This window comes from Falco naumanni, chromosome 13 (assembly GCF_017639655.2).
Source record: "Falco naumanni isolate bFalNau1 chromosome 13, bFalNau1.pat, whole genome shotgun sequence".
In the NCBI taxonomy this organism is placed as follows: domain Eukaryota; kingdom Metazoa; phylum Chordata; class Aves; order Falconiformes; family Falconidae; genus Falco; species Falco naumanni.
The window spans coordinates 21784258-21810029 of NC_054066.1; the positions used below are offsets into that span (position 1 = coordinate 21784258).

Consider the following 25772-nt stretch of genomic DNA (forward strand, 5'->3'; position numbering starts at 1 on the left):
GCCTGTGGTTTTGGCTTCTTTGCATCCCAGGGTGGGGCACGGTGCATGAGCAGAAGCTGTGCAGTCTGTAGAGCAAAGCATGAGAACTTCTCATCGCGTTCATGTCCTCTTTGGTTTTGCATTGCTATGGTTTTATGTACATCCACTTGCCTGGGGACTTGTCATCTTATTTGTAATCTATTGTTTTAATTATTTTCTGTGAAGGTGCCCAAAGACTTTGGGGTATTGAGACACATATACATTATTCATTAATTATTCATTCTTGCTAACTACTTGCTACAATGTAATTGTCTGCAGTAATGTGTCTGGGTGAACTTCCTCCTGTGGATAAGAGGGCAGCTGTGTTTTTTGCCAAATACTCCGTGGTAAAGGGTAAGATTGCTCAAACAATTGGGGGAGTTGGGGTGGAAAAAGCTCTATATTTGATTTGGCTGATAACTGTTTTTCTGATGTGAATGTCTGAGTTGACCTAAAACTAACCAGATGGGACATAGGTCCCATAATCAGCACCTGGGTGTCATTACCTATTGCTGATTTGTCCCAGAACTGCCAGGAGAGGGATTTACCAGGTGGGTAAAAGGGCTTTTGTTGTTCTGGTTATTGCTCCCTTTTCCCACTTAAGAAATGTCTCCTCCTTCCTCTGCAGCTTCACCTAGGTCTGAAACTGCTCCGGTTACCTCTGCAATTCAGAGCACAGGGAGTTGTCTTCCCTGTGTTCTGTTTGAAATGCAGAAATAAACACAGAAATGTTAAAAATAGCAATAACCCTGAGCTGAAATGATTTCCCCTTTCTGGCTGACTGCTTTGCGCACCAGACTTTGGTCATATTTCTGCTGAGACTGTTGAGTGCTGATCTCAGCAATGGTTCTATCATAGAGATACTTGGTCCCAATTACTCATGGTCTTTTATTCCTTTCTTGTCCCCCCTGTGATCAGATTTCCATGATTTCCCTGCACCGATGGCTATGAGAGGGGCCTGCAGCAGCCCTCCAGCTGCCATCCTGCTGATTTCCACAGCAGGAGAGGCATCTTCTTGGCCAAAACGTGGTGACTTCAGTCTGCCTTTCTCCCTGACACTGTGGTTCGTTGCACCCCTTGGTACCAGGGAGCAGTTGTGTGGTTTAAAACTCCAGTAGAGGTCTGAGCTCTGGTCCTGGTGGGGGCTGTGCTCCTTTGGCAGCCCGACCACCCTGCGGCTGTGGGTCCAGGGGCTGGCACCCCGTACGGCTGCTGCTGGAGGATGTGCTGCTTTGGGGCTGGTCAAATACAAGTCTGAGCAACAACTTTAAACAAAGTCCTCTGAAACCTCAGGGAAGTTTTCACAGGCTGTGAGAGATCTGTTTTAGTGTTTTGTTGGCAATGACTAATAATTGCTGGACTTTTGATTTTTAGCTTGAGGGGAAATCTCTTAATTAGTTAATTGATTGGTAGTGGGTCAATGAGGTTGAAATACCTCTGGCCGATTGATGAGACCAGACATTCTGGGGTTGGGAAGACAGACTTGGAGGGGTTGGAGTTGGATGAGAGCTGTGTAATATCTAGTGACAGCACTTTGTCCTCCCAAAAGAGTATCTTCTCAGGCACTCTTGCAGCAATCTGGATTTGCATGTGCACTTCTGGAAATAAAACCTCCATGCAGGAAAATCAATGTGGGCTGCCGAGCACCGCTGCCATGACTAGCAGCAAGTCTGGTGAGACTGTTGGAAGGAATTATTTTTTTTTAGTATCTTGAGATCATTTCTGGGAGCTCTGAAACTGAGAGGAAAACCTCTTTGGCTTCATAGTCTCATCAGAAATTCCCCTGGGACGCTGTGGTCACCGTGACTGTCTGCTCAAGAAATGTTTGTATCTGCTTGATTAGTGTGTTGGATTGCTACAATAATCAAGGAAATTAAGTCTTTAATGATATGGACAGATTTTCTACAGCCCTGAAGTGGGAAGAGAGGAAGCTTGGGTAAAAGATCCTGGTGCTGGAAGGGTGAATTGATCACCCAGCATTGCTGTCAGCTGTTTGATGGAAGACAGCTCAATCACTGGCAGGATCAATCCCTATAGATGGAGCCCACGGCTGTTATTAACTTTTCCTATGTCCTTGCTGCTTGTAAATTTAACCCCACCTCTCAAATTTTAAATAAAAGCATGGCAGTGCTGCAGAGAAATGAAACAAATTGTTTCCCTACATGTTGCTCTGCCTGTTATCTACGCAGATTTGCAGTTTCAATTTGTACACTTCGCTCTCTGTTGTGGTTGAGCATAGCCACAGTGTGATACAGCTGGGATGTACTTGTCTCTGCCCATCCAGAGTTATGAAATCCACTTTGTAAACACTTAAAATGTTTTGGGGCAGCACAGCCCATTACACGTGGCTGTGAATCTCTCTAGCAGAATTGCGTGTATTAAATGGTTAGTGCCTTAGATGTTTTGCAGGTACTTCTCCCTCTGTTGCTCTCCAGTACTCCCAGTGTTCCTACTCTCTTGGAGCTGTGTGAAAGCAGGACTTGAGTGTTTTCGGTCCCTTGCTGATCTACCTGGAGGGGTTTAGAAAACAAGGTGGGAAAGTGCTGGGAATGTGATTATCAGCACTCTTGCTTGTACACTTGGGAACAGCTGTGGAGCTGTGCTGCTTGGCTGCCGCCTCCACTTGGGAGGACCATGAGGAGGGGGTACCAGTGACCACCCTAGTGTTGTCGGGGCAGTGGCTGAGTGCTGCTGGGAGGAGATGGGCTGGAGCTGGGGTGAGGAATGACAGAAAAGCCTGTCCTATGGAAGTTCCAAATTTGGCCTGTGGGCACACAGCGAGTATTTTTAGATTTCATGCTCTCCCTGACACTTGGGTGTTGATTTTATAGTGCCCCGATCTGTTTGCCTGCAACTGTCGTTCTCGCACAGCCCTGCTGTCCGCTCCGCATCAAAGCCAGGCACGTAGCCAGTGACTGGAGGCATTGGATGTGGCAGCAACAGGAGCATCCTATGCCAAAACCACCTCCTAGGCCTGGGTTAATGGAATAGAGCTCAAATGCTCGCTCAGTTTAACAACAACAAAAAAGTCAACATGCCCTGGCAGCTGAAGGCCTTAGTGTGTAATTGTGTAGAGACTAAAATTGTGCAGAAAGTGATAAACTCTGAGAGTGTCTTGGCATTTATGGGAACGAATACACCATACATTATTACTGGACATTATCATACAAATTATCACCTTCTCTATACCTCCCAATTGTACTATAATGTTTCATAGTGCTGCTCCTCAGCGTGCAAGAAGCAATGAGGAACCTAGTGCTTCACACTGCTTTTCATATAATAAAAGTGCAACATTATTCTGACAGCCATTCTGTTTGATGCCTGGGTGCCTGGAGCACATCCAAAGCACCTACCCCGCACCTGCGAGACAAGCAGAGCTAATCTGACACTGCATCTGCCTACACCGTCCGATGCTCTTCATAAATAAAGAAACAGTTCAGACTGACATCTGTAGAAACTGGATTTTACAAGCCTTGCTGCCACATATTTCAATCTTAGCACAAAGGAGAGAGAGAGAGAACCAGGAGTCTCGAAGGATCTTACCTTTGACGCATGGTTACCATAGTAAAACCAAGCTTCTTCCATGCAAAGGGTGTGAAAAAGTAAAAATCTGCACTTAAAGCAAGTAGGTTCATTACAGGAAAAACAATCACAGAGGGAAGACCCACAGGGAAGGAAAGCAACCCCTCAGAGATTTCATCATGCATCATGAGACAAAGGAGCTATTGAAAAAGGCTTTAACAAGTCTCAATTATGTTGCTTTCAACAGGTCTTGCCAAAGTCTGAAACCACAAGCTTTCAGGAAGAATGTGGTAATGATGGAGATGGGGCTCAAAAATTCAAATCCTGGAAACTGTCTGATGCAGGGAATTTCCTTGAGGTTGTTTTGAAAAACAGCATTTCTTTCCAAGTCCTACCTGTCTTTGTCTGTCAAGAAGATATAGACATGTATATATACAACGTCAGAAAGATATATCACTGATGAATGAAGAACTTTGTAGCTGGATACCTGCAGGTTTAACACATAAACAAACCCTCTTTGCCACACTGCGTTGCTGCCTGTTGCGATCTTCTAGTGAGCAAAAATACGGTATGGAAAGCTAGCAGCTTTTTGCCAGCAGGTTGTCTTCAAACACGTAATTGGTACGAAGTTGTGACACTACAAAAGCTAGCAAAAACTGTAACCAATGATCAGAAAGAAGCATTTCCTGGAGAGAAAGAATTTTCTCCCTGGTTTTATAGACCCTGTTAAGTTAATTTAGCTGACCACGCAGGATCGATGAGCGCTGCAGCAGCTTACAGCTTTCCTGCTCTCTCGGTGCGTACAGCTGCTCTCCAGGTTCACCTCCTGTCTACTGCTCATGGCTGCTTTGATCCCAGGCATATGCTGCAAGCACTTGAGAAGGTGTGGGGAGTGGCATTGCCCCATCTCCAGCCAGGATGGTTGCTTGCCTTCTTTGCTTGATGTGGGAGCACTAGAGTGTGGGAATGGAGATAAAAGGACACTGCATGGAGAGGTTTGGGGATCCTGCCATTAGAGAAGCAAAACAGGACCCATCTGCAGGTCTCTTCCCTGTATGAAGGCAGTTTTTGTTCAGTCTTTGTATTTGTTGTAATAGGCATCCCTTGACCTGTGATAAGTGATCTGTGAAGATCACGTGTGCAGTGATTGCAAGGTCGCTTCATGCAGCCTGGGGCAGAACCTGAGGCTTTTACTCAGATTTTTCTCAGCCATTATTTCAAGCCAAAGATCTCCTTTAGACAAACATTCTGTAATTACAGCTGAGCTAATGTTTGCAGCATTCCTCCAGCAACCTTTGCATTTCCAGTTCCCCTGCTTTTTGCCTTGCAGAGTGCACCTGGCTAAAGACCTCTTTGTGCCTTGAAGGAGCTCAGAGGGAGCCACAGTGAGGTGCTGTGATTTGACCTGACTCTAGATGAAGTCAATGCAAATTTTTTTTCTCTAATCTTATTCGTTTAATATGCACCAGGGTAAGGTTTTCCAGGCGGTGATTATGTTTGCAGTAGCGCTATGGCATGGTAAATAAACATCTAAGCTGACTGTGCCTATAGAAAATAAATTTGCCCCAGTGAGCTTGCCTTGCTGAGCAAAGGTAGCTGCAGTATGTTGAAAAGAGGCACCAAATGTAAGGACCTGGAGGTAAGAATAATCAGCAAGAAACTCTGCTCCACATGTACATAGGAAGTTTCTGATCAAAAGCAACACATTTTTAACTTTTCATAAATAATTTCCATAATGTATCTGGGGATTTTCAACTGACACAAATTAAAAGAACTTGTCCTCCCCTCCCTGCAATTTGTCAGCCTCCAACTTCTCACCTTCTGGTTGTACAGCTCAAAACTGGGCTTTTATCTGAGGAAGTGAAATCTAGGAAAAAATATTTTTCTAAAAGCAATCTGATCCCTGTGACTAGAGGGAAAACACTACAGCTGTAGTATTTAATATAGTTTAGAAGCTGATTACCTTGCATGTGGAATAAGTACTTTTCATAAGGTTTTCTACTACGTATGGTATGTACTGTAATTCGTATTAACGGCTCCTAAGGAGCCATCATAGTTTATCAAGAAAGTAATATGCATTTTAAAAGCACTCAAATAGAGATTTACATGATAAACCTTAATGACTTGGGGATGCATTATTAGCTATCGTACACTCCCAGCAGCAGTCACTCACTTCTGGCAAATTAGATAATTCAAGAAGAATTCAAGAAGCTATGAAAAAATCCAGCTCAGAATTAAGCTGTTGTTCAGCCACTCTCTAGGATTTATTTCATGCATTAAGGGGCACTTTCCACCTCAGCCTTTCTACGGCAAGTGGCTATTTTGTGCATAGGAACACTGCTATGATCCCTTCTGAAGCTTAACAGGTTGTTTTCTTTAGAACTCATTATTTATCATATAATGGCCTTATATCTCTGGCAACATTTCCCTGCAATTGTCCTGTCAACCAGATGCTAAGTAAGATATCAGTATAAACCGATTTCACAATATCTGTGAAATATAGCTGGGAGATAACAACGTTACTGAGATGATGTTTTAAAATCATGACAAAAGCCAGCCAGTAAATTGATAGCTTCTGTAAAGCCAATGGAAAAATTAATGCTGTGGAGAAGTGGGGCAACTGCATTTCCCCCAGCAAGATGAGATCAAAGCAACTGTGAAAATGAAAATTCAATAATTTTTAATTGTGTTGAAAATGAAGACACCCCACCCACCCCCACCCCACCCCCCCATGATACAAAGACTCGCACAGAACTAGAGAAAATACATTCTGGGGAATAGCTACATGCTCCTAGTAAAAGGATTAACTCACCTTTCTCTGTCCTAGTCCAGATATTTTTTACTTTAAATGTACTTCCTAGTGAGACTAGTCATGTCTTTAAAAATGAGTGATTTACACTCTTTTTTTTTTTTTTTTTTTTCCCCCATGGAATTCTGAACTGGCATTTTCATGCTGTCACCTCTCCATTTTCTGACTATTCTGTATTTGCAATTATTCTTTTGTGGACAGCCTCAGCACTAGGGACGAGCTTTGTGCTGCTAGCTGCTCAGCCTCCTGGTGCTGCCTGGGCATGGAAGGTGGCCTGCCCAAGGAAGGGGGGAAAGATTTAACTGCCCAGACCCGCTGCTTGCATCAGCGTGCAGCCGGCATGGTGCTGAGCACTGCCTAGGAGTTTCCCATGCCTTAGGCTTGCTTCCTTGGTAGGCTGCTTGTGCTTGGCCATTTTACACCTTCTCTGCAACTTTGGAGGAAAGCAGTCTGGAGCGTAGGTTTGGGGGACTTGCTGCTGATGTCTAGAGAGAATTAATGAGAGCAGAAGAACACGTTTTAAGTGCTCTGTACTTTTTAGACACTTAGATACCAGAGGGTCTTAGCTGGAGCAAACTCTGATAGGTAACAGCTGTCGAGGGAAATTGTTCTGAAAGATGAAAAGCCTTAACTTATCTTGAGTGGCACTACATACGTCTACCCACCTTTGCATGGCATATGCTGCAAAAGATCAGCTGCTTCTCACTGTGGTTAGGGGAAGGATGTAGCGAGGGAAAGTGGGATCAGAGGGAAGAAGGATAATTTTACTGGAGTGATCTGTTCTTTACCCGTGTCCCTGCCTGACAGGACAGTGCAGAGAAGTGCATGTGAGGGTGAACTACAGCTGAGCGGGGCCAAGCAGGAGCTGGCAGAAGAATGGGCTGGCTGGCTCAGAGGGATGGCCAGTGAGTGCCCGGCAGTAGGTGTATGGCTTGCGTTATCCAAAAGTTGTTATCTACTGGACTGCAGAGCAATTACTATGGCAAAATCACATAGCTGGCTATTGCAGAAACAGTTAGCACAGTGTACTGATTACTCCCCACCTGGGCTTGATCACAAAGGGGCCAGCCACAGTGCTGTGAGCACTGGCTCTGTGGCAGGTGAAAATTCAGCTAGCTGGCAGCGGGATTATCCTGCCCCGGGCGCCCAATAGTGAAGAAGCATCTGGAAAAGGCTGCCTCTGGGGCATTTCTGGGGACTGGCTTGGATGGTTTGTTGTTTTTAAAGGACTGTATAGCAGGGGCTGAAGGAGGAGGGTCAGGTTGCTGCATACAAGGAAGGGGATTGCACCACCTTTGTTCTTTCAAACAAAAAAACCCAACTTTTTTTGAGTTCTGTGTATCTTGTAGGGCAGCAATAATTGAGTCGTTGCTTTTGGAGCCCCTCTGCCCAGGCTGCTTTCAGGCCATGCACGAGTCCATTGCAACGGAAGCTTTGCTGCAGGAAAAGCAGCAGGCCTTGGCTTATCCCCATCTGACCCAGGCTTGATGTTACCTGTTTATAAAAAGGCTAAATGTCTGCAAATGCAAGTGCAAATCTGAAAAACTGGGCTGCTTCCAAACGGGCTGCAGCTGCCGTTTGGGTGTATGATACACATTTTGTTTCTTGCTGGGGAGCAGACAAGAGGAGGTTTGGTAAGCGCCACACTCTGAGGTCTGTGCGATCTCACTGGGAGCATTGCTTGCCTTCCCTTGGGCAGGGTGGCCCCGAAAACACCATGGTCCTGCCTTGGTCCTTGCCTTACAACCCCTTTCATCAGAAGCAGAGAGGGTGAAAGGCCACTTTTAATTTACATCTGGTCCCTTCAGGGTATGTCTTTAATGAGGTACTAAAGAGAAAGCATGTTCATCATCCTGGCTGTAGCCTTCTCACCGAATCACAGAATGGTGAGGGTTGGAAGGGACCTCGGGAGATTGTCTAGTCCAACCCCTGCTAAAGCAGGTTCTCCTGGAGCAGGTACCTCCTTCCTCCTTTCTTGGGAGGAAGCCTGGGCTTGGGGTGGAGGAAGCTTTCTCCCAGCGAGGCCATGGGAAGCAGCAGAGGGGACCGCTCCAGGGTATTTGGAGGTAGCTGGAGAGGGAGCGCTAGACACAGATAAGGCATGAGTCCAAATGGGATGGATGACTTGCACCCTGGGGTATTTTTCCTTGACATATGAGGGGAAGGCGTGGCGAGTCTCCCACTGACATTTCTTTGTTGAGTAGCAGCTCAAGAAAGTGAAAAACAGACGGTCTGGACTCATCTCTTCTTCCCTTCCCCTGTGTGTCTCACTAATAGCTGCTTAGGATGGATTTCCAGCTGTGATAATTATGTCTAATTGGCTGCAGCTTTCTGGTCAGCCTCACCTCCCCACTAGGAGGTGATGGCCAGGGTGGGAACAGGGGTGACCTGATCCAAGGCTGAGAAGCTGCTCCTGCTGCTTGTGGCCAGAGACCCCCTGCACATGTTTTCCCCCTGCGCTCAGTGCTGAAACACTTTGGGCATCTTAATATCTTTGGGTACTCAAGGGAAAAATAAATGTTTTAACTCCCACTAGTCTGACAATAACTAGTAATATGTAGATAAAAATGATGGGCTTTCCATGTGGGTTTCTTGTCACACAGATTTCCTTCAGCTGCCTGATTCTGCTGATCTCAATTTGAGCATTATATGAGTTTCTAGGAGCTGTAATGGGATAATGAACCTTGAAAAGGGAGTTTAAAGTGTTCCTATAAAGACACAATGAAGTTTTCCTTCTCTCCTACCCCAAAGCTAGACTTTGTTTTGTGTGCTTGAATAAAAAGCTGGTTAAAGTTTTAGGTGCATTTGGTATCTGTTTATGCAAAATCTAGGGCTTAGCTGTGATGAGATAAAAGTAAATCTGGCTTTATTGTTTCTCTTCCTCATTTAAGTGATCACAGAAAGAGCAGCCATAGCCCTAAATGCTCAGATGTGCTCCTTTCACGTTTGGTTTTTGCTTGTATTAGCGTAAGTCAGACTTTAAAATCAATTTTCTGCAAATTTGTTTGTATGAAGTTCGGCACAAAGCAAATTCAAAACTTGGCATGGCAACAGTGAAGGGGAAACCATTCAGAAATGAAGAGAAAAAAGGCTGGCAGCCGTTCAGTGTTATTTACCTTGATCTAAAATCTCACCTGTGACTGCTGGGACTAGTCAAAAATATGCTGTGCTCCTCTCTGTTCTCCTCCTCCATTAACCTGGTAGTACTCGTTAACTGACGAGCCAACTCATATCACCCTCTAACATCCGCTGCAAAAAACTGTGTTAATTAAATAGGTTACCAAATGGTATGGTTTGGGAGTGCAGTTCCTGGGGTGGAGTGGACATGGCTGTGGGTAACGTGAATGCTTTGAGTAATAATATCTAGCACTAATAAATCAGATTTTGGAACGGCTATAAAAATTCATGCTTCAAGGCTTAAAGTTAATCTCTGTCAGGATAAGACCTTCATTGGCATAGATTATCCTGCATTTACCAATTAAGGAATTCCTTGTATCTTCCTTGGAAGACCGTTGCTGTCTGGCTTTGAAGACAGAATTGTGCCTAGGCAGAGAATTTGTCTTACTGAGATGGCAGCTCTCATACCAGTGCACTGACCCAGGGGGATAAGGCAAAAATGGGTGTGATGCCATGAATGTAGGAGTAGGAGATGTGAATTGAGGTTTAGTCATTGTGTTGGGATTTGGGAGACTGACTGCTAACTTTGGTTTAGGCTTCTTATGTGTTTTTGGATAACATGGGTAATTTTTCTGTGCCTTTGCTCATCTGCTTTCAAATACCACCCCCCCTCCTCCTACATCTTTTCAGTTAAACCACTAACCCTTTACTGAGTAGCGATTAGTTCTTGCTATGGGCTGCTACAGTAAGTACTTGGCACTGTACAATCATGGAACATTGACTGAATGTGAGGATTTTAATTTTTAGCTGTGGTGCTGCTGACGCTCTTCACGATAAGGATGATAGCTGTAGCTCTGCATTTTCTGAAGTTTATTGGTTTCAGCATTTGTTTTTATGTTTCATATTCTTGTGTTAAAAACCACTGTTCACACATAATAGCCTGTTTGTTTGAATTTTCAGTTGTGAGGATGGATAGTAAAGACAATCAGGAGATAACAGAAGGTGAAGCAATCTGACAATATCACTAGAATCTGAATGAAGAAATCAGAGTTAATTTATGATGAAACACTTCTTTTGCAACACATGTTCTGTCCTGTTCACACAGATTTAGCAAAAAAAGATACCACAGAGCAAGATACATCTGAAATCTCAGGAGCTGGGGAGATGCTGTCAGATATAATTTCTAACTGTTTTTTCATGTCTGGAAATAAAATAAGTTATAGATGAAAAAGATGAATTAGAGAGGAAAAGGAACTCCGTTTGGATAAGCAATGTTTCCTAGACATGTGCATGTGGAAGCCAGAAATATAACACATAAGAAGGAATGGAAAAAACCCCAACAACCTATCCTGGGAAATGAGTGTCTGAGAATCTGAAAGGCAGATACTGCTTTAGAAAGGGAGGATTTGCTTCTGTAGTTATTATGGAGCCTCGTGAATGAAAATGTCATTCTTCTGGATTTATATTATTCAGTGCAATTTAATGGCAGGTAACGAGCTCTTTGAAAGAAGAGCTGATGGTCTGGTTGCTGCGATGCTGTAAATACACCCCTCCACCCAGGAAAAAACATAGCCAGAGAGAAAGAGCTAGAAAACAGTACGGTCTCTGATTACCCCTCCACTTTTTGCTTCCCTGGCCAGCCCACTCTATCTCTGCTTCTCTCTGCCCCAGGATATTAGTTATCATCCAACCAGCCTCAAATAGCTGCAAAATAATCATTCAGTACCTGCAACACGGCGATTTGTTTGCAGCTTCCACTGTCCCAATCTTTCATCCCTCTCTGCTGCTCACACCAAACAAGAAATAGGAATAGGACCCTCCAGGGAAGTGAAGCAGCGAGAGAGAACGTGCGTGTGAGCTGTTGCTGTGGTCTGTGCAACTTGCCCTGTGCACGGCGCAGCACCGGCTGGTGGCTCAGAACGCTCTTGGGCTGCACCTGGCGCTGGGTCAACACGGTTGACTCTGCAGGATGGCCAACAGCCTGCAGGAGCAAAGGTGGCCAGGGGTTACCGCTTTCATAACAGCATACAGCATGGCATCTGGAGCCAGCATGGTTTCGCTTGCTGCACATCGTTGGTTCGGCACAGTGTAGGTATCTCTGTGTTTAAGGAGCACAGAGTGGCCAGCAGGATAATGCCAATGGTACCTCAGAAATGGCCAGCAAATTCTGAGACATTGCAAAAATAGTTCTCTAGGTGCAAAACTCACACAGCAAACCTGCATAGGCTTAGGGTTTCCCTTCTTCTATGAAAGATACTCAGACCTTCAGATTTCAGTTGATTTGCAGTCCTGCTCAGGAGGGCAAGGAATGGGGTAAGAAGTGCCTGGGTGAGGTTGTGGGAGGGCTCTGGCTGCAGTGAGGACATCAGTCCCACCAAAATCCAGCCTGGGGACTGGCCACGGCTCACGACAGGGTGTGATAAGCTCATTTTCCTAGGAGGTTCCCCTCCATGCGGGATGCTTCTCAGAACATCTCCAATGTACCTCTCCAAAGCCCACTGGTGCATTCACAGGGGTGGTAGAAATAGGGTGCTGCCTGTCCTCCTACAGCTTGGGCAGTTCCAGTGCTTTTTGCAAGTGTTGCATTCATGTGCAACGTCTAAATGCATTTAATCGGTCTTTATGACCATGTTTGTCTTCCACCTGGCACAGCCTGAGGCTTTAATTGGCTACCATGTCACACACATCAATAATAAATATGCCAATGAGATAAAATTATGCTTATTAGTTCAGTAACTACTTAGTGTTATGTATCATGAATGAAGGTACACAAATGTTGCTGTACGCTAGCTGTGCAGTCTCACAAACCAAATACGTAGATGTGCATTCAGATCTCGTGTCGGGGACTCGCTCCTGTGCCTCTGCTTTTGAAGCAGCTGACAACGTGTTTCATCACAAGAATAGGGATTTTCAATAATAGGTGACACTGTTACAAAACAGGTTTGTGTGACCATGTGCAACCTCAAAATCCCTTGCCCACATCATGCCTGTTTTCTAAGCTCCAGGAAAGGTGAGAGGACTGCTGGTTGGTTTATAGGGGCAGGCTGAAGATGAAAGACCAATGCCCCTGTTCTCAGTTCTCCGTTTTCCAGGGAAGTCTGAAGGCACTCTTGATGCCAAGCTGCTTTGAAAATCTAGCCCTTAATTTTGGCAACTCTTTGAAGATAAAATGTTGCTCTTGTTGGTGTTTTCAGCTTTGAGCAGATCCCGAATTTGTGGTATTGTGTTTCTGTCTTCCACCAGCCAAAACAAGGCAGTGCACAGCCACCTTGTAATGAACAGAAGAAAAGCAACTGGCTTTGTCATACCTCTCATGAAATACTTGTATTTGATTTTTGTATCAACTTTGAGACAAGAATCAGGCTGGGTTTTGTCCAAAACAGTTTGTTCATTTTTAGTTGACAAGCAGGACTAAAAAAAGGTCTTTATGCTCAGTCTCGTGGCTCTCGTGGCACCGCACTGTATAATCCCTTCTGTTGGGTTATTGAACTCCGTCATAAAAATAGTCAGAGCTTTTCCCCTTTCTGTCACTGGGGATACTTTTCATATTCTAATCCCTTTAGGGTAAGGCGATTTGACACCTAATGTAGTTTTCAAGGCAATATATATTATGAAGGCAAAACTAAACAATAACATTTATTCTCTAATTGCCTTTATAAACTCCTAACACATCTTGATGCAGTCAGCTTTTTTTTTTTTATATTTGACATGCACACGAGAGATGGAAGTTATCGGTGTAAAGAAATGCAAAAGTCATTAAGGATGCTGTCACATAATATTTATTTGTGCACATCTAGGGGGCTTCTAAGGCTTATGGTGTGGTTCAATAGAAATTACAGGGCTGGGGTTATTTTACTATTAACGGTTGTTAGATGTGTCAAAGATAGTGAAGTCAGAGGAGCTTTGCGAAGACAAATGTATGAGAAGCATGACAGCTGGTGAAATTCATTGATGAATTCTAGTAAGATTGATTGGAAAGAATCTTGTGTGCTGGTGGATTTTAAATTAATTATGTTTTAACTGCTTTGGAGACAGACCTGAGAAGAAATTTGTGGAGCCAAATGTAAGTGGCTGCTCAATAAATGAGAGAGGAATAGGAAAGTAATCAGTATTTTAGCTGTGTACAGAATGAAAAAGAAATCAAACACTGAAAATATTATTACAATGCCATTAACATAAATCAATTGCCTGCTTTATCCTCAGGATCTTTTTTCATTTCTGGTCATCCTATTTCATAAAGCCTTTAATGGGTATAAAAAGAGTAAAGAGATTGACAGTGAAAATGATTAGAGACGTGTAGAGATTTTTGTACAAGGGAGGCAACGAACTGGGACTGCTTAGAAGAAGGCTTTAGCTCTGAGAAGAGACAGGACCAAGGCAGGTTGTAGGCACAAAACGTGGTCCCTTGACCTCCTTACCTCCTCCCCAGCCCTCATGGTCCCTAAACTCCTTAAGGACACTGGGTTTCTAGTTCGTGCCCTGGTGGCTCACACTTGTGCATCTGAGTGGCAGCTGTTGCTCCCGCTGTGGGTCACGGACCCTGCTGCTCCAAGGGATGTGGCAAGCAGGAACAGCTTGCCCCTGCTTGTGGGGCAGGCACGGCCAGCCACAGCACAGCCTGGGGCTGCAGGAACAGCCAAAATGGCCAAAAACGTGATTTAAAAAGATGCAGTTCCCTGAAATACCCATTGAAGGTCTCGCCCTTGAGAGCTGGTTGTGTGCCACGCAGCCTTTGGCGTATGGTGGGGTTTCAAGCCTTTCCTATCAGCGCCTTGTGCAGGTACCTTGGTTTGGGGGGTGTCTAGCTAGCTCTGAGCATTTAAACTCCCTGCCCCCTCCAGAGCTAATAGCTAAAATGAAGCTGCTGGAATTTCTGTATCATGCTAAATTATTTGCCACACAATACATGCCAATTGCTTCATAGGATTTATCAAAAAAAAAAAAAGTCTAGAAATATCTGTAGGTAAAGACAGCATGTCTTTGAGCAAGCTAAATATTTTAAAGGATATGTTAACTCATGCTTTAAGGGCTAAGTCAAACACGCAGCTACAGCTGCATATGGTTCGGGCAGTGGTTCCCTCGGCAGATTCCTCTGTGGTTTTGTGCTGTCCCCAGGAGGACACGTGCAGGCTGGCGGGATCCCCAGGCACGGTGCAGTTGGAGCTCCCACAGGCAGGCTTCTCCAGGAGACCCATCTTCCCTGCCATTGCATCCGGGGGGGCTCAGCCCCCTACTCACTCGGGTGCTCCTGAAACCTCATCCTTTCTGCCTTTCTCCTTGGCAAATATGAGAGAGAAAAGAAAAAATGTTTCTGAGATGTAAATAATGTTTAACAAGTGGGCCTTGGAGCTGTAAAGGAGCTCACGCTTACAACATTTTGGTGGTTGATTTATTGCCAGATCCTGCTGGCCTTACTGAGGCAATTAGCTTGATTATTGCTGGAGGGATGCTCACACAATTAAGGTGGGCAGTGTTTCTTCCTTATTCCAGAAACCAGTTGTCTGTGCAGAAGTAGTTGATGCAGTGTAGTGGCGCTGAGGCAGCACAGTGACGGGCACTGAGAAGAACTTCCAAACCCAAACAAAAACCTGGTGTCCTTAAAAGAAGAGGGATGGATAGACGAACCATCTGCCTGACACTGTTTTCAGTGGAAAGCTAAAGCCTGGCAGCAAGAGACATGTCCTCACGTGTCTGCTCTGTAGGGCTGCAACTGTTGTTGCCTCCCCAGCTTCTCCAAAGAAGGGAAATGGCTAATTAAACCTATATGTGCCATTTATCAAAAAGAGCATCCGAAGTCTTCCAGCGATATTTTTTCCCTATGTTCCTCCTATTTCTAAGGCACCTATCAATGCGGTACATAACTACCATCTGGATACCTGGCTCATGACCAGCAGGCTGTGATGTGTGAGGCTTTTCAAACAGAGGCCAGAGAATAGGGAGTGGAAAGCCTAGACAAACCGTGTGTTTTAATGGAGGCTGAAGAAGGGTATAAGTGGACTTGGAAACAAAAAGGGCCAGAGAAATTCCTTTGTCCAAGAGTTTCTGGTCAAAGAAGAGATGCAGTATGTGAAATCTTCTAGGAACCTCCCTGGGTATAATTAAATTGCCTGGGAAGCGTACTTGCAGACTAGCAGGGCTGCTTTGTTGACTCTGTAGATGAGTGAACACTCACCACAGAGCAGGTGTCCCTTCTTCTGTGGAGGAAACATCTTCCAGCTCTGCCAGGAGGACCTTGGCACCTTGTGTTGGATGCCAGCACTGATTTGCATTCATGGCACAGATGTGCTGGAGTTCTATTAAGGAAGGGCACGGCTCTGAGATCAAGAGTCCTGGCTTCCTTCTCCCTCACCCTGAATTCAAGGAACTTTAGAGGTTTTATTGGTTCATGAGAAAGCAGATGAACTTTCCAAAACCAGAATTTGGCTTTTTCATTGACCTTAAGAGTTTATGAATAGCCTCATCCAAGGTTTTAGTGTGAAGACACTTGTGTTTTCTTTTTGCTGATAATTTCATGTCAATAGTTTACTGTTTGTGTTAGCCCTGTCCCCATGTGGGTGCCTGTGTGTACAGAAAGTAATGTCTCAGGCTGGCAGAATATCTTTGCTAAGAAAAGTTCTGTTGTCAATTGCTGGGAATTTTCCCTGAATTCTGCTGATTCTGGAGCAGAGTTAGGGCTTCCAGTGTTATGACAGAACTTTGCAAGTTCTGTGATAGCTTTTGACAGTCCATGTCCCAGCAGGGGAAGACTCCTCACTTGAAATCAATCAACAACTTCATCACACGGGGGAAAAAAAGAAACCAGAAACCTGCCTAGAAACTCAAACTTAGTTGAAAAGGGGATCCTCTTTGGCTGAGCTGAGCTGACTGCAGATATCTCTACACAACAAGCATATTCATGCAGGGAAGTGTCTAAAAGCGGGCACACCTAACAAAGACATCCTGTTCACGCTTAATGCACCGGATAATTTTTTTTTTTTTTAATGCAGTTATTTTGTGAGCTCTTAGTGAATAAACGCATCCACACATGCATCTCTGAAGAGATTTTTAATTAATTGCTTTCAGTCATTTTCTTTTTGAAAAATTAGAACAATGATGGAATAGACTGGCGTGGAGTTTGGCTGAGGAAAGATTATACTAATCCACTTGAAATACGACTAAAACAGAAAGCAAGAGGAGATAAAAGTAATTTTTTTTCCAAAGCTTGTTTACCTGTGACAAAACCCTTCCACACAGCTGCACACAAATTACTGGATCATCTTAATTAAACTCTACCAAAAAAGATTTTGCTGTGGACTACTTGGGATATTTCACAACCAGACAGTATGTTCTGCTTTTTGCAAGAAGGGGGAATACGCGGTTTATGCAATTAATAATTAGGAGAACAGCAGAGCTTTCAAAAAGAAGAGTGGCAGCAAGGTCAAAGTGTTAGATGGAAGCAAATGAAGAGGGGGAATTTGTCAGAAGTTTATGCTGTACCCCGATGCATCATAAACATGGGCTTTCAAAAGTCAGGGGACTTTTCATTTGCAGATCATCCAGTTAATAAAATGCTATCATTAGAAATGAACTTCCTTTGTTCCCTGCTTGGATTATTGCTCCCTGTACCTTGAAGTATATATGCTTTGTTGAAGGAATTGAATGATGTCCTGTTTGAATTAGTGTTTCCTACTCAGGCTTTCTTTCTAAAACTCTTACTTCCTGGACCAGTAAACTTTGCCAAATCACAACAGTCCTCCTTATACCTGCTTTGCAAGGACTGTTCTTCACAGTTGAATCAGTTCTTTCCCTAGCACCACAATAGCAGCTCTGGAATTCAACATACAAGCTTAAGAACTGAGCAGGACACTTGCTTCTGTGGATGGAGAGGGACATCAGTCTCCAGAAGGATTTAATATTCCTTTATTTCCTCTGACTTTGATTTAACCATGGGCTGTGATACTTTAAGTACTAGATATTAATTAGAAGTGGTAGGGAGTCCCAAAGGGACCAAACTCCTGATCTTCTCGCCATTCTTAGTTTGACTTATTTCAAGTTATTGCTCTGAAACATTATTTATTCACTCAGGAGCCTGACGTTTATCAGGCCTATCTAAATTTGCAAATAACTAATGGTTGGCAGTAAGGAGTGCCACTCTGCTGAGGTGGGAAATAGCTTGCCTGCAAGTAAAATACAGCCAAGTACATTGAACGCTTCTTGCAATGCTTCTTCAAGGCAGGCAGTGTTATCTTGTCTCTTCTTTGGTACCATGCCTCAGCAGGTACACAAGGACAGTGCTGTCCAGAAGGGTCCTGGTGGGATGGTGACCTTGGGCAGATGAACCACTTTGGGCTTAAGCAGAAACTTCAGCCCCTCTCTGATCCAGATCTCTGATCTGAAAGGGAAGTGGGGAAGTGGGACAAATACTCTTTTGTCTACTCTTGTCTTCAAAACCCTTCTGGTAGTGGTTGTTTTAGGACAATGCAGTGGCATGCAGAGCAGGAGGAACACTGAATTCAGACAAAATTGCTGGGTACGTGGGAACAGCTGAGGCATAGGTCCTGACTACTTATGCCCATCATTCTTGCAGTCTGGGAATCTAGCTATAACCCCTTTTCAGTGTTTTGGAGACACTTACCACCTACAGCTACTTTGAGACTTTTCTCCTTTCCCCTGAAGGACGTGTTCCCCACTGCTTTTGGATCTACCAGTTCCCTGTGATGGAGGTTTATGGTGCAGATCAGTGCCAAAGGTTCAGCAGTCAAGATAGGCTGGTGCAGGCTTTGATGACATCTTGTCTAGTTATGTGATGCAGAGGGTTACCTAAAAAGCTTGTGCATTTACTTGGAGCAGTTTTGAAAGACTGCTGAGGACCTCAGAGCTGCCAGGTCACTCCTTCCTTGGGTTTATAGAAGTAGATGATAAATAAACAGTGGGACAGTCAGGTGCACTTGTGACTTGTACCCCTGACCTTTCCAAGGTTCTTAGAAGAAGATGTTGCTGTGTGTCCCTGCAAGGCTTATCAGTGGGATCTCCCTGCTCTCAGCCAGGTGTCAGAGACACCGAAGGATGGACCAGAGGGGCAATCAGCAGTGCGGGAAGAGGGAGCTGGGAATTGACTTTTTCTGTGTTTTCCCTTTAAAATTTAACTATTTCTTTAAAAGTGGTCCATACAAAATCATCCTACTTGGCATAAGCAAAGATGGGGGTTAATTATGGTAATAAGATAGCTTTATATTAAGAAAGAAAAAGTATTTGAAGACCTAATAGGAGTTTTATTGTTATCCAGGGGGAGTTTTAAGTTGGGATTTCATTCCAGACTACATTGAGTCAATTTTTGTCCTAGCAAAGATCCTTTGCATTTGCTTTGATTTTAGTTCCTCTAATTCTTTTTGTTCTCTTGTTCTCCCCAAGCAGTATTAATCTGGCATTACACGTACCCTGACAGAATATGAACGCATGTATGTTGCCCATAGTGACTCCCTCTGTGTGACTCATGCGCAGCGCTTGCTGCGTGCAATTTAGGCACTTCTCTTTTTTTTTAATAAATAAGGATACCTAGGATCATTGGGCTTTAAAATCATTGGAAAGGTAAAAAAGGCCATTTAATGGGGGCAGAACACTGCTGGTTGGCTCTGTGTAGTTACAGCAACCCTCTTGATTCAGTGCACGCCTGACTTATTCTACATAAAGTAGGAAATAGTTGGATAATGCAGCTCACTTGGTAGGAGACGTGAGGTTTCCCCCTATATGACATAAACACAGTGCAAAAGTAATTCTGAAGGCAAATATATTCATGTTCTACAACCTTTTTCTCCTCATTTGTGTCTGAGTCAAAAGAGCTTGGTGTTTTGACAGCTGAATTTTCTTTTTGTCTCTGAGAGAAAATTCTTTGCCCAACTGATTTTCACTGCTTTTAAACCATGCACCAGATATTAGTTAGTTTTCTTGTGATCTGTTATTTTTACAACTCTTCCATATCTCCATGGCATGTCATCAGACCGCTGTATGACCAAAGCAAAACCATGTCACCCCCTTGCTCGACTGCACCCATGGTGAGCACACGCACGGGGAAGGGTGGGGAGCGACTGCTCCAGAGCTTGCTATGGACTGGGTCTGGTGAGACCATCAACCTTGTGGTTAAAGACCCAGATTCACTAGACTTATTGTTAACATTGCACTGGTGTATTTATATGTTCATGCTGTGCCAACGTCCACCTCCTACACACATAGCCTGTGTGTGGCTGGCCTCCCCCTCTGCCAGCGGTCACTCTCATTTTTCCCTTCCTTCAGTGTTTCCTCTCCCGCACTCACTGCCTCACAGTTGATGCTCTCTTGCTGTCCTCCCTGTTGGCTGTCTTCATGTCATGCAATGTGCAAGACAGGCACAACAGGAGAGGCTACAATGTGGAAAATTCAGAAATTTCTGTGATGGTGTGTTTTCCTTCTATTTTGGCCACGCAAACAATTTCCACAGGGATTGTGGACTTATACAGGAGAGTTAGGGAGAATATGGGAGCATGGAAAGCACCGTGGGATAGCAGCCCATGCAGTGCAAGATGGATGATGCTGACTATTCATTTTAACAGAGCTGTAAGAATTCAAATACTTTTCATGAATATTCATATGAAACTGAAAGCTGTTTAACCCGGCTCTCACATCTGTCTGGTGGGAGCACTTCAGTGCTTATGTGTTGCTCGTATGACTACTTGCAAGACATGAATTTTAAACCTGACTGCTCAGATAGTGATGGAAATCCAATATGAAACAGTATACTTGGTTATGAAATTTGCAATTCGCTTTCTGTGAGTTAGCTACACAAATCATCTAATCAAGGAACACCACATGACTGAACTAAGCAACCCAGTATGAATTTGCAAACATTTGCTATTCCGAAAAGATATGTAAGCCAAGAGTTATTCACTGAAAATATTTCCAAATAATACCAAATAAATAAATTAGAAAATTGCATGAGTTCCGCAGACAATTGGTAAGCCGAAAGGCAGGTGATATTCATGGCAAAAAGTACTCATTGAGTGTCTGAAGAAAACAGTGGAATTGTTTCTCTGCACAGTGAATCAATCTGATGCAGTTTGCTTCGTTATCTGGTGTACACTGATGGAGCAAAGAGTGCTGAGAGATTTGGAGTCACTTCTGTCAGGCTCTCAGATGAATGGATATTTGCTGCTGGCAGAAGTTTTTGTAAGTGGCAAATTTATCTTGAATAGTTTTGAAAGCAGATTTAGTTTTGGATCATGGGATTTGCATTATGTCTTATTTTACCGTTGAAAATACCTGACCTATTAACGTGCTCCCGATGCAAAATGCAAAGCAAGATTTTGTCTTATCTGGAGCTCTACATTCAGCCTCGTTCCCTGAGCACCACCATCTGTGTTTCCATTGCATCATTAGTACACCATCCTCCCCTTTATTCGCAAGGCAGGGCAATTACCCTGCCATCTGCAAAGAGGCTGGGGGACTTGCCCAAGTCCCCAGAGAACTTCAGCCTGGGTGCAGGTGCAGGTTGAACACAGCCTCCCACCTCCTTGGGCTTCCCACCTTCAGCCTCTTGCCTCAGAAAGGCACTGAAATAAACCAAAGTAAAATTGCCCAAGCCTCTGGGCAAAAGTGAGACGAACAAGAAAAAACAGGTACTTGATTTCCACATGCATTTCTGACACAGGTTTAATATCTCTGCATAGTATCTTTTTTGATCCATACTGCAAGCCAGTAGAAACAATTGCTTTGGAAGAAAGTTTGCACTGTTACCATTATGTACTGAGGAGTGTGTATCCCACAGGTCAAATTTTTTTTTTTCCCCAGTTTGCAAGGCAAAGTAATGCAGTTGACTGAAAAGTTGTTGCTTGGATAAGATATTTATGTTTCTTAAAAGGAATTGTAACCATTCCTGTTCCAATATTGCTTCTCTGGCACAACCTGTATTTGCTTTGACCGAATGCATTTAGCACTTCTGTTGTTAAATTGTCATTGGTGTTTTGTTATTAAATTAATTATATCGTGACCTGTTTACAACACAGTATAATACACTGAAATTCTCCTTAAAGGGAACATTAGTTAGGATGAGTAAATTTAAGTTACTTGCTAAGTCCCTGCACAATAGCAATTCTTTTTCTAATGAAGATTTAATGAAAACAATCAGTCTAACAATTTTCCAAGTTGTGAGCTTTTGACAACAGTATTGTAAAGTATGCTTAATAACACCCACATTAAAGTAGGTTTAAAATGGCATCATAACTTTAATTTTAAAATTTAAAACAGCAAGTGATACCGTACCTCTTACTGCAAGATATGACTTTCAGCTTCTTTAAGTGCATTTTTACTAGCTCCTGTGAGAAGCATTTCCGCAAGCAGAACATTTTATTGTTACTAAATACCACTTAGTCTGAAGTCCCTCTGTTGTTTGGAAATTAAACTTTAATGCACAAGTCAAAACAATTCATCCACACAGGGAACGTCACACTCGGATCTAACACACCAAATGATAAGGATTCTGCATGTACACGGACATAAGATTTTCATTCATTAAGTTCCTGCTACTTGGTGAGGGTCGTATGCAATGACAGAAAGGCAAACTGGCAACCCAGCACTGACCAGGACCCCATGCAGACCTTGCTGCCCTGTTTTGCCCTGCAGCCCCAACTCTTTGATGTTCAGACATTTTCTTGTCTAGTAATGGTAAACAGGCACATCATAAAAAAAGTACATGTGGCTTCTAACTTTGCATATCTCTTCTTGGACTTCTGGCTGGGAAGAAAGATTTTTCAAGGGGAAGCTTTCCTGTTGTACTACTAAGCATTCATTTCCCTCTCAGCCCTTGCTCCCAGCCCTTTCAGCATCCAACTAAACATCGTTTACATCCTTTCCCACAATGTTGTTTCTCGGAGGGAGGGAGGGTTGGTGGAGGAGGTTGGCTGTGGCACAGGGGGAAATCATACCTATTTCTGTCTGATACTACAATTCTCATCCAGCAAAACAATGCCAACAGTGCAGAGGAAGCTTTGATTATGCAAAATGGATGGACACATCATGCCTGTTTTTTTGCAATAGGTTATAACCTAAGGAGTTCCTCACCTGGAAAATCCCTCCCGCCCCCCTCCCTGGCTCCTTTTTCCCCTTTTCAAATTACATCGGTGGCACTCCAGACACATTTACACATTAATAGCGTATCTCCCATATCTTACAGGCTCCATAGCTTTCCTCTTCTCCTTTTATTTTAGGGCAGCTACCCCTCTCCCATCTCACCAGCAGCCCAGCTGGCTCAGTAGAAAAGGAGTAAAGTCTTTTCTGCATGACCTCTATGTATTTTACTCTGTGGGAAGAGCAACGTGGAATGCACACTCAGCAGGCAGTGAGATTTGAGCCAGTTTCTCCTCGAGGCATTTCTGCGATAAAACGCAGGACTATGGGCAGTATTTCCACCCTTGGCTCTCCCCCCTCTCCCGTCCTGGCACCCCCTCCCCACTGCCGCCTCTCCGACTGCACCGGGCTGCGCGCAGAAAGCCGGGGAGCAAAGCACAAACAACGGGCACCGAACAGCAACAGCTCCCTTTGTTTCCCATGCAAATCCTACCTCTGATAGTTGTCACATCTTCCTCCGAGGCGAAGCCTAATTATTAATAAACAGAGATCCAGCAGAATCCTCCAAACTGCCACCAGTTGTTAAGTGCTGTCATCGTTCCCTCCTGGTGCTTAAACCTTTTTGGACCATTAATGTCACAACCCCTGCTAACTCATAGCTTAGTACTCCCTGCTCAAAATGTCTGAAATAGTTTAGAAGGACAATAGGAATGACAGGCACACTAGACAGCCATGCTTGAAATTAGTTCTCTCAAGCTGACTTAAGGCTGTTTCGTAGTGCTTTTAAAGCATGCACACGGTAGGGTTTATTAACCTAGGCTAGACGTGCCATTCCTGCTTTTATTCAGTGCTGTAATAGGATGGCTGCTAGGAATGCAGCGATAGGTCTAACCCCATTCATCCCTCCACAGCCTTTAAACCTCCCCGGGAGAGGAAATAGCTTCAGTCACCCTTAAACTTACTGAGGCTACTGTTTCTGCAGAGCAGGGTTTCACACATTGTTTTGAAACTAAGGAGAAAATCACTCCCGGAATGGGAATGGAAGGTGCCGTAGCTCTCACGACTGATGCAAACAGCAAGATCAACGCGACAGCATCTGCCCCCGCTGCAAGCTGAGGCTGTCGCAGGAGTAGTGGAAGTAGCGATTGGAAGCTGAAAGTTCATAAAACTCTAGAAGGCAGATGTGGTGCAGAGCAAATGACGGGGATGGATGGACTGTACAGTGGTTTGTATTTACAGAGTCACAGATGTACGCTACACTTCCCAAAAGGCAAAATGCAGTTTGCAGATAGCAGGGGTTTGCAATCTAAATTTGCAAGTTAACAGCACCTGGGATAATGATGAGCCAAAGAAACGCAAGTGATGCACAGCATTCACAGTGCCTGCGATGTGGGGAGGAGGGGTAGTGAGAGGATGCTATTGCCGACTGTTGTTTTCAGTAAAACCCTGCACAACTCCAGATCCCGGGTCAGAGATATTAGTGCTCTGCTGAAATCTTGGAGCCTTTTTCTTCTTGGTTGTCAGTTAATAACAAGCCCAGGTCAAGCAGGATCAAAGCTTGTTAACGATGCTGTCAGCTCAGTGTTGCTGATCACAGTGTGGTCCCTAGTGGACGAAAGTAAAAGCCACCGGCACAGATGCGTCCCCACCAGCAGCAAAGGCACACACACGGGCTGAAGGACTGGAGAGGGAACCTGGTGCCAAGGCAGGCTGGGGGAAAAGTGGGGGAGTTAGCACTTTTGCTGCTTGTTCAGCACCTGCCTGATTTTTTGGTACCACCCAGTTCGCAACCCTTGACTTGAAATGAAAGTACCAAGCATGGAGATGTCTTGGAAATGAGCGGCATTTAGAGAGTTTAAGGAGGAAAGCAGATCATGGTGAAAACCCAGCTGTGGTTGCCTCACACCGTGGCAGTGAAGGGGTTAAAATAGCACTAATGGCAAATATGCATTAGGTTTGTAAATGATTGGGACCTGAGGGTACCAAGGGCTGGTTAAGGCTGAGCTTTCTCCTTTGAGAAGCTCTGGTTTGGATCGGTCGGTGTTGGTCCTTCGTGCTGGTGGCTATTAACAGGCTAGTTGAAAGTTGCCCTTGCAGAAGAGGCTGCCAGTCCATGCTCAACCAGCTGGCAAATTCTGCCTTGTTCCTAGGCGGAAAGCGGCCAACTTAAACCTCTCTTTTCCACGTCACTTGCTGCCACCAACACACCAGATGCCCGCGTTGCCAAGGGCTTTTACCAAACAGCATGTCAGTGTGTGCGCTCAGCATGGGCTACAGGTCTTCTCCATCTGTATTGGTCTTCATGGAAACTACTGAGTGAAAGCAAGATTGTTGCTGGTGCAAGCAAGCCAAAGATGTTAATAGGGACATCTGGGGCTACCACAAGCATGACGTTTCCCCCCTAAAACAACACTGCTCCTAATGGGGCTGTCTTTACATGCTGTGCTTCCCCATGCCTGTACTTGTTGTCACGCTCAGACAGCCTCCCCCTTTTCACCCCATGCACGTTACATGGTCGGTGTGTTGAAGGGGAAGTCTCAGGGCTCCAGTTGCGTTCCTCAGTTTACAGTGGGGGATTATTAGCACCTTAAGCTCTCCCAAAATAGGTGGGAGCAAAAGGGGCTTTGAATTTTGTAGGCATGAATCTCAGGGTGGACAGTTACATGCTGACTGCTAGCACAGCTGCCAGAACAATACCTTCTTTATGAATAATTTAAAGAATTTTTTCACTGCCACCTATCTAGCACCTTTCACAAGCATGACATTCGCCTTAAGGCAGAACAAACAAAAAAAAAAGGGAAAAAAAAAGAAAAGTTCTTGTCCTGGACGATATACTTCTCTCTTACTAAAGGGCTCACCATGCAATTGATTTGTAAGTGGGATGACACAGCAGTTCAAGAAACGTTAGACAGATTCCTACTGGAGATACACAGGTCTAGGGGTGCTGACTTTGTTGATGAACTTTTGAAAGATTTCAATACTGACCTGGACACAACAGTGTCCAATGACAGGTTAAAACAGGTGATCATTGCCACCTGTGTCCACATCTCCCCAGTTATGTACGCTGAGTATAAGGTGGCTCATAAAAGTGGGTGACTATGCCAGCTCCCCCCTCCCTTATGCAGTAAACAAACTAGCGGTGGGCCTCCCTGCCACGGTGATCCCAAAGGCTTCGATCCTTTGCAGTAGTTTAAAGTCACTCAGTCTTGGTGGTCAACAGGTGATAAGTATC

At 44.3% G+C, this 25772-nt stretch overlaps 1 protein-coding gene across 1 annotated transcript in view; it reads right to left on the reverse strand.

Annotated features, from left to right (window-relative positions):
• Nucleotides 1–23558, reverse strand: part of KCNMB2 (potassium calcium-activated channel subfamily M regulatory beta subunit 2) — a 103271-nt gene extending 79713 nt beyond the window's left edge. Inside the window, exon 1 of the mRNA XM_040613776.1 lies at nt 23034–23558. The gene's annotated coding sequence lies outside the window, so the exon portion shown is untranslated. The remainder of the gene's footprint in view (nt 1–23033) is intronic.
• Between the last annotated feature and the right edge of the window lie 2214 nt (nt 23559–25772).